Source organism: Danaus plexippus, chromosome 30 (assembly GCF_018135715.1).
Source record: "Danaus plexippus chromosome 30, MEX_DaPlex, whole genome shotgun sequence".
In the NCBI taxonomy this organism is placed as follows: Eukaryota; Metazoa; Arthropoda; class Insecta; order Lepidoptera; family Nymphalidae; genus Danaus; species Danaus plexippus.
This window is the reverse complement of record NC_083557.1, coordinates 3,395,001-3,405,000: the sequence shown is the minus strand read 5'-3', so window position 1 is coordinate 3,405,000 and position 10,000 is coordinate 3,395,001. Positions and strand designations below refer to the sequence as shown.

At 38.3% G+C, this 10,000-nt stretch overlaps 3 non-coding genes across 3 annotated transcripts in view; all 3 read right to left on the bottom strand.

Moving 5' to 3' along the window:
- LOC133319847 (large subunit ribosomal RNA) overlaps positions 1–342 on the bottom strand; it is a 4,021-nt gene extending 3,679 nt beyond the window's left edge. Inside the window, exon 1 of the ribosomal RNA XR_009753335.1 lies at positions 1–342. This exon is cut by the window's left edge and continues 3,679 nt beyond it. This is a non-coding gene — a ribosomal RNA (large subunit ribosomal RNA).
- Positions 343–1,869: 1,527 nt separating this feature from the next.
- LOC133319834 (5.8S ribosomal RNA) lies at positions 1,870–2,026 on the bottom strand. The gene has a single exon (XR_009753322.1). It is a non-coding gene; the product is annotated as a 5.8S ribosomal RNA (ribosomal RNA).
- A 1,273-nt stretch (positions 2,027–3,299) lies between these two features.
- LOC133319839 (small subunit ribosomal RNA) lies at positions 3,300–5,202 on the bottom strand. Its single transcript, XR_009753327.1, has one exon. It is a non-coding gene; the product is annotated as a small subunit ribosomal RNA (ribosomal RNA).
- Between the last annotated feature and the right edge of the window lie 4,798 nt (positions 5,203–10,000).

Sequence of the window (10,000 nt, the reverse complement as noted above, 5' to 3'; positions counted from 1 at the left end):
TAATATTTAGCCTTAGATGGAGTTTACCACCCACTTAGGGCTGCACTCTCAAGCAACCCGACTCTGAGGAGTGTCCCTCTCGCCGTCTCGCTCCGTCGCTACGGGCCTGGCACCCTCTACGGGAAAACGGCCCCGTTCAAGACGAACTTGGACAGGAGCGGCGACGACGAGAAAGCGGAACCTCCCGAACACCACATCTCCCGCGATCGTTACAACCGCGGGATTCAGTGCTGGGCTGTTTCCTGTTCGCTCGCCGCTACTAAGGAAATCCTAGTTAGTTTCTTTTCCTCCGCTTACTAATATGCTTAAATTCGGCGGGTGATCCTCCCTGATCTGAGGCCAACGATAAAAAAACGAGGCAGACGCGATATCCGTCAGCGCTACGACGCCACAAAACTAAAACACGAATCTTACATACATATAATATAATGTGCGATATGATCACACACACACACCGAGTACGTTTATACATACACACACACGCACACGCAGTGTGGTAGTCTGCACGATTCACGTACTCGTGTCTGCGCGAATTATACACACACAATATATGATTGTGATAGTGTTTCGGTTTCATAAACGGCGTCGATGCACTCTTCGGACGTCGTGTCCGCCTACTTTTTTTGCACACAACACATACATTGAATAACTATATATTTGAAACACTCAAATTCGATTTTCATCGTTTTATTACATATCACACATATATACGAAGGCGCGATATTGCGTTGTTTTCGTTCGATGTCCACGTCCACGATATATATATAATATTAATATAACACAGACCTTAACGACACAATAGAAACGCACAACGATCGGACACAGAAAACATAAAACGCTCATACATCGACAAAAAAAATATCTTGAAATCAGAGACGTAGATGTGTAAGTGCATAATAACGACGACGACGTAATCGCATACGAAAGAGCATCGGATACCTTCTCTTACCCTCTCACATCACCGTATCGCTTCACAATTATCATAATCATAAAGCAACGGATCAACGATGGGAGCAAGGATCACGCTCTCTGCAGCAAAACATCGCGCGTATCACACACACACAAACACATACAAAGATTCATATTTTTTTGTGCGGGTGTCGTGCGTTTCCGTCTTCACATATTATATATGCTCAGACGCTAGATGCGATCTCGTGTCACTTGTTTGATCGAGGCGTAACTAAGTATCGTTGGTGTATTATATAATATATACATACCATATACACAGACAACAACACTCACGCGACTTCGATGTGATATATTCACACAATGAAAAAAATGTTTCATAGTCTTCATATACGTGTGTGTATATATATATTTCTCATATAATATTTAAACGGACAAACGAACTTGCAAACAATCAATAATTCAATTTAAATCTCTCACTATGATGGGTCACAACAGCAACAACGACGACTACGACAACGACGACGACGACGACGACGACTACGACGAGTGCGACAACTCCGATTCGTATAATGACACATAATAAGATATCATAGTCTTTTCTGTGTACTACGAGAGGGAGGCGTTCGCGCTCACGCGCGTGCGGTACGACGTCGTGTTTGTGCGTGTGTCGTGTTCTCGTGCTGTTTGTGTCTCGTCAGAAAGAGAACAATAAAAAGAATAAAAAGATCATTAGCAGTCGTCGGAACCGTCATATGTTCGCACAGTCGACAACAACAAAACTACGATACACATAATTCGAACTGAACAAACACATACACACACACACTACGAACACACAACGACACTTCCGTGGCGTATATGTGCGAGTCTGTGCGCGATGGATGTAATTCTTTCTGTGTTCGCGTGCGTTATGAGGTGTCATACCGTGATGGAACAGTGTGGTGTATTATTTTATACAGCCGGCCCTCAGACAGGAGTGGTCCTGGATATTTCTCCACGGACCGCAATGTGCGTTCGAAATGTCGATGTTCAAATGTGTCCTGCAGTTCACACTATGACGCGCAGTTAACTGCGTTCTTCATCGACCCGCGAGCCAAGTGATCCACCGTTCAGGGTAGTGATTTTTATAAATATATCATGTGTACGGCGACGCTCACCATTTAAATTTTCTTTTTTTTAAAAAAAAAAAAAAAAAACAAAGAGGGCAATCGTGCGCATATAGGGGGTGTTGCCATTTATATAACGCTGCAATACGCCTCATATTGCCTACGGACGCGATCAAATCTACTTATACATACATACATATTTCACATTGACATGTGATATGTTGATATATAATATAGAAAGACGCGAACGACATGACAAACGAAACGTATCACACCACGTTCTCTCCAAGTGGACTAACCGACCCACCGGATTTACCCGTGTGGTTAACGTACGGTAAACAACTAATCCACCGGACCGCATAAAAAACTCAGAGTGTCCCTAACGAATTAACGAAATGACAAGATAATGATAGTAGCGCTATATACCACAGCATGTTATCTTCAACGCCCAGATTATACGTTCACTCTAATCGCCCTTGATCCAACCAAGTAAACAGAACTCGGACTAGACTTATTAAGGTCTTGAGTAGTCGTCAAGAGACTCGCGGCGCGGATTCTTACCGGTCTATGTCAAATGAGATCTACCAGAGTTAAGAAACATAGGATGAATCAATGATATCTAGTATATCGCTTTCGAGTTACAACGTTATCTGGTTTTAACATATACGTATATATACATCAAGAGTATATAAATTGTATGCTCATACAGTGCATATGTGCGTATCGGATAAGGAAGGGACGCTAATGAATCCGTTTATCCGTCAAATCGTTTTAAATTTCGTATCTTTTCCTCCTCCTTCATCATCATCATCATCATAATATTATTTCGATCTCCTTGGAGATTTATTTATTTTTTAGATGTGGCCCCTTCACATCTTATATATCTCTCTTTCATTCATTTATTTATTTATTTATTTATTTTTAACATCACAAACAACAACAACAACGACAACACGCTAGGCGTAATCGAGTGTATGTTTTTGTGTGTCTCTTTTCATTTTGATGTCCCGCCCCTGACATCTTTTATATTTTTATTCATTCAAAAACATCATAACACGCTTGTGTAGAGTTGTTTTTTTTTTTTTATATTTATTTATTTTCCTTTCATTTATATATTATTTTGAGATATATTTAATTTCTATTGAGATGCCGCCCCTTTCATCTCTTTTTTTTTTTAATTTGCATCATATATTTTTATATATGTGTCTCTTCTCTTTTTACTTGGATATATAATATTATCATAATCATCCTGATATCGCTTTGATATCGGATGTTATATAACGTTAATGATCCTTCCGCAGGTTCCCCTACGGAAACCTTGTTACGACTTTTACTTCCTCTAAATGATCAAGTTTGGTCAACTTCCCAGCAACGCCGACGGCCGTGAAGCCACCGCGTGTCGGTCCGAAGACCTCACTAAATCATTCAATCGGTAGTAGCGACGGGCGGTGTGTACAAAGGGCAGGGACGTAATCAACGCGAGCTTATGACTCGCGCTTACTAGGAATTCCTCGTTTATGGGGGATAATTGCAAACCCCAATCCCCAGCACGAAGGAGTTTCAACGGGTTGCCCGGGCCTCTAGGCCAGGGAGAACATGCTGATTCCTTCAGTGTAGCGCGCGTGCGGCCCAGGACATCTAAGGGCATCACAGACCTGTTATTGCTCAATCTCGTGCGGCTCGAAGCCGCCGGTCCCTCTAAGAAGAATTTTAATACGCCGTCAGTGAGTTGAACGACCGAAATCGCTCACACCTAAATGACGACGCCTATTTAGCAGGCTAGAGTCTCGTTCGTTACCGGAATTAACCAGACAAATCGCTCCACCAACTAAGAACGGCCATGCACCACCACCCACCGAATCAAGAAAGAGCTATTAATCTGTCAATCCTTCCGGTGTCCGGGCCTGGTGAGATTTCCCGTGTTGAGTCAAATTAAGCCGCAGGCTCCACTCCTGGTGGTGCCCTTCCGTCAATTCCTTTAAGTTTCAGCTTTGCAACCATACTCCCCCCGGAGTCCAAAATCTTTGGTTTCCCGGAAGCTGCCCGCCGAGCCATTGTAATAACGTCGGCGGATCGCTAGATGACATATTTACGGTTAGAACTAGGGCGGTATCTAATCGCCTTCGAACCTCTAACTTTCGTTCTTGATTGATGAAAACACCTTTGGCAAATGCTTTCGCTGATGTTCGTCTTGCGACGATCCAAGAATTTCACCTCTAACGTCGCAATACGAATGCCCCCAGTTATCCCTATTAATCATTACCTCGGAGTTCTGAAAACCAACAAAATAGAACCGAGATCATATTCTATTATTCCATGCACGAAATATTCAAGCGGCGTTTTGAGCCCGCTTTGAGCACTCTAATTTGTTCAAAGTAAAATTGTCGGCCCATCTCGACACTCACTGAAGAGCACCGCGATAGGATTTTGATATTGAACCGGCGTTTTACCGCCGGCTCACCGACGATATGCTCCGCAGACGTGTCAGTATCACCGCGGATGCGGTGCACCGACAGCGCGGCGCACAAATGCAACTACGAGCTTTTTAACCGCAACAATTTTAGTATACGCTATTGGAGCTGGAATTACCGCGGCTGCTGGCACCAGACTTGCCCTCCAATTGTTCCTCGTTAAAATATTTAAAGTGTACTCATTCCGATTACGAGGCCTCGTAAGAGTCCCGTATCGTTATTTTTCGTCACTACCTCCCCGTGCCGGGAGTGGGTAATTTGCGCGCCTGCTGCCTTCCTTGGATGTGGTAGCCGTTTCTCAGGCTCCCTCTCCGGAATCGAACCCTGATTCCCCGTTACCCGTGACAACCATGGTAGTCGCAGAAACTACCATCGAAAGTTGATAAGGCAGACATTTGAAAGATGCGTCGCCGGTACTTGACCATGCGATCGGCAAAAGTTATCCAGATTCATCAAAATTAACGACTTCGGACGCGAGGCCCTCCGTCGATTGGTTTTGATCTAATAAAAGCACTCATCCCATCACTGGTCAGAGTTCTGATTGCATGTATTAGCTCTAGAATTACCACAGTTATCCAAGTAACTGAGTAAGATCTAAGGAACCAAAACTGATATATTGAGCCATTCGCGGTATCGCCTTAATACGGCTTGCACTGAGACATGCATGGCTTAATCTTTGAGACAAGCATATAACTACTGGCAGGATCAACCAGGGAGCTAGCTAATTTTAGTTAACTCTCAATCGAGAGCGCATCGTACGCGTTCGCTCTTATATTGTGGTATAGGAAGCGAGGGCACGTAACGGTGGCCTGATTATTATTTTGTTTTTATTTATTTATTCATTTTTGTATATTTTCTTTGAAATATACACACACATTTTATATCATACTCCTCCTCCTCTCTTTCTTAATTCATATTTTATATATATTATATATATATTTATTATGAAAACATTTTGAACGCATCAAAAAGTTTCATATTGTTGATCGTTACTTTTATAACGAGATCGTACACCTTTAATATCGGTTAACATTGTCATATATGCGTTAACAAATACGACACGTCAAACATCGGTATCATCGCACGGTGTTAGAGAGATCTAGTACCAATAGATTCTATTTCGGGCGGATTATCTACTAAGGGATTGTCTCCGGCGGTCACACTTACGCGCAACACGACGGAAGCAAATTTTGTACAATACGACCCCGTTAGAACGATCACGCTTCATACTAACCATTATAAAACGTTGTGTGAAACACATCGTGATATGTATAGCTAAGTACTACGCGACGACCGTCGGCGGTCAACACAGAGAAGTTTTTGTCGAAGGAAGAAGGTTATTAGGAGGATTTCTCGAAGCGTACTTTTTCATCATTCAAACGTACGTACACGTACGTACAATTATTTCATTCGAAATAATTTTTAAATTAAAAAAAAAAAATTTTTTTTTTTTTTTTGTCTCTTATTTATATTATCAACATCAAAAATATGATGAGATACTTTCATTTTTCATTATTATATCAACATCAAAGATATGACGAGATATTTTTCATTTTTCATTATCATCATTCACATACATATTTTATCAACATCAAAGAAATGATGAGATATTTTTTCATTTTTCATTATTATATTATCAACATCGAATATACGATGTGATAATATTTTTATATCAACATCTATTGCACGATGTGATATTTTCATATAACCAACTCCCTTCGACGCCTATCAACCTACAGTACGCAACGTGACGACGCGGACCCACCACACGCGCCGCCACCTCCTATATATGCGAGGGCCAGAAATTGACATTCGGTAAATCTGGGACCGGTTCGTGTATTACAAAAATTTTAAAAGTTCGTATTTTATACATTTCTAATATATAAATGGCATTATATGTTCAATTAAAATACTATAAATAATAAAATATAAAGAACATGTGAAATAAAAAAGTTTTTTTTTAATTTTTACATTTTATAATGGCTATGTATGAAACATTAGGGACTTAGTCGTTTTTCGATCGACTTCACATATGATATGAAAAATATTTGTTCGAAATGAAAGTTCCGCTTACGAATAAGTTTCATATTGATTGTATACGTGGATGATATGCTGTTGGTGTGATCGATTTCTTCGAAATACGGAAATTATTAAAGATTTTTGTGTAACACCCTCCCGGTTCGTGTAATGACTGGACTTAGAAATTTTTCCAAGTGTATGATATAAAAATATTATTTCACATCTATAACGATGCCATTGGTATTTATAATTTTTATATGGATGTCGTATATCGTCAATATAAATATGATATAGTCGATAGGGTCATCTGAATGATGATATTATAATATTATGTTTGGTACGTATCGTGTCGCCGGAGCGTCTGGGACTTAGTCGTTTTTCGATCGACTTCACATATGATATGAAAAATATTTGTTCGAAATGAAAGTTCCGCTTACGAATAAGTTTCATATTGATTGTATACATGGATGATATGCTGTTGGTGTGATCGATTTCTTCGAAATACGGAAATTATTAAAGATTTTTGTGTAACACCCTCCCGGTTCGTGTAATGACTGGACTTAGAAATTTTTCCAAGTGTATGATATAAAAATATTATTTCACATCTATAACGATGCCATTGGTATTTATAATTTTTATATGGATGTCGTATATCGTCAATATAAATATGATATAGTCGATAGGGTCATCTGAATGATGATATTATAATATTATGTTTGGTACGTATCGTGTCGCCGGAGCGTCTGGGACTTAGTCGTTTTTCGATCGACTTCACATATGATATGAAAAATATTTGTTCGAAATGAAAGTTCCGCTTACGAATAAGTTTCATATTGATTGTATACGTGGATGATATGCTGTTGGTGTGATCGATTTCTTCGAAATACGGAAATTATTAAAGATTTTTGTGTAACACCCTCCCGGTTCGTGTAATGACTGGACTTAGAAATTTTTCCAAGTGTATGATATAAAAATATTATTTCACATCTATAACGATGCCATTGGTATTTATAATTTTTATATGGATGTCGTATATCGTCAATATGAATATGATATAGTCGATAGGGTCGTCTGAATGATGATATTATAATATTATGTTTGGTACGTATCGTGTCGCCGGAGCGTCTGGGACTTAGTCGTTTTTCGATCGACTTCACATATGATATGAAAAATATTTGTTCGAAATGAAAGTTCCGCTTACGAATAAGTTTCATATTGATTGTATACATGGATGATATGCTGTTGGTGTGATCGATTTCTTCGAAATACGGAAATTATTAAAGATTTTTGTGTAACACCCTCCCGGTTCGTGTAATGACTGGACTTAGAAATTTTTCCAAGTGTATGATATAAAATATTATTTCACATCTATAACGATGCCATTGGTATTTATAATTTTTATATGGATGTCGTATATCGTCAATATGAATATGATATAGTCGATAGGGTCGTCTGAATGATGATATTATAATATTATGTTTGGTACGTATCGTGTCGCCGGAGCGTCTGGGACTTAGTCGTTTTTCGATCGACTTCACATATGATATGAAAAATATTTGTTCGAAATGAAAGTTCCGCTTACGAATAAGTTTCATATTGATTGTATACATGGATGATATGCTGTTGGTGTGATCGATTTCTTCGAAATACGGAAATTATTAAAGATTTTTGTGTAACACCCTCCCGGTTCGTGTAATGACTGGACTTAGAAATTTTTCCAAGTGTATGATATAAAATATTATTTCACATCTATAACGATGCCATTGGTATTTATAATTTTTATATGGATGTCGTATATCGTCAATATAAATATGATATAGTCGATAGGGTCATCTGAATGATGATATTATAATATTATGTTTGGTACGTATCGTGTCGCCGGAGCGTCTGGGACTTAGTCGTTTTTCGATCGACTTCACATATGATATGAAAAATATTTGTTCGAAATGAAAGTTCCGCTTACGAATAAGTTTCATATTGATTGTATACGTGGATGATATGCTGTTGGTGTGATCGATTTCTTCGAAATACGGAAATTATTAAAGATTTTTGTGTAACACCCTCCCGGTTCGTGTAATGACTGGACTTAGAAATTTTTCCAAGTGTATGATATAAAAATATTATTTCACATCTATAACGATGCCATTGGTATTTATAATTTTTATATGGATGTCGTATATCGTCAATATGAATATGATATAGTCGATAGGGTCGTCTGAATGATGATATTATAATATTATGTTTGGTACGTATCGTGTCGCCGGAGCGTCTGGGACTTAGTCGTTTTTCGATCGACTTCACATATGATATGAAAATATTTGTTCGAAATGAAAGTTCCGCTTACGAATAAGTTTCATATTGATTGTATACATGGATGATATGCTGTTGGTGTGATCGATTTCTTCGAAATACGGAAATTATTAAAGATTTTTGTGTAACACCCTCCCGGTTCGTGTAATGACTGGACTTAGAAATTTTTCCAAGTGTATGATATAAAATATTATTTCACATCTATAACGATGCCATTGGTATTTATATTTTTATATGGATGTCGTATATCGTCAATATGAATATGATATAGTCGATAGGGTCGTCTGAATGATGATATTATAATATTATGTTTGGTACGTATCGTGTCGCCGGAGCGTCTGGGACTTAGTCGTTTTTCGATCGACTTCACATATGATATGAAAAATATTTGTTCGAAATGAAAGTTCCGCTTACGAATAAGTTTCATATTGATTGTATACGTGGATGATATGCTGTTGGTGTGATCGATTTCTTCGAAATACGGAAATTATTAAAGATTTTTGTGTAACACCCTCCCGGTTCGTGTAATGACTGGACTTAGAAATTTTTCCAAGTGTATGATATAAAAATATTATTTCACATCTATAACGATGCCATTGGTATTTATAATTTTTATATGGATGTCGTATATCGTCAATATAAATATGATATAGTCGATAGGGTCGTCTGAATGATGATATTATAATATTATGTTTGGTACGTATCGTGTCGCCGGAGCGTCTGGGACTTAGTCGTTTTTCGATCGACTTCACATATGATATGAAAAATATTTGTTCGAAATGAAAGTTCCGCTTACGAATAAGTTTCATATTGATTGTATACGTGGATGATATGCTGTTGGTGTGATCGATTTCTTCGAAATACGGAAATTATTAAAGATTTTTGTGTAACACTCTCCCGGTTCGTGTAATAAAAGGACTTTGAAATTTTTTCGAGTAATACTTTACTTTTGTTATGTGTAAATTGTTTAAGTCGTTCCCGATTCATGTTTTAAAGTTTTAAACTTGGCGAATTAAGCGAAAAAGACATATTCGTGTATTATAGTTTCAAGCGTGCCGAATTAAGTGAAAAGACATATTCGTGTATTAAAAGTTTTGGAGCGTTCCGAATTTAGTGAAGAGACATGTTCGTGTATTAAACGTTTTTCCGCGACATTACGCCAGCAATTATCGGGTACGCTTCTGG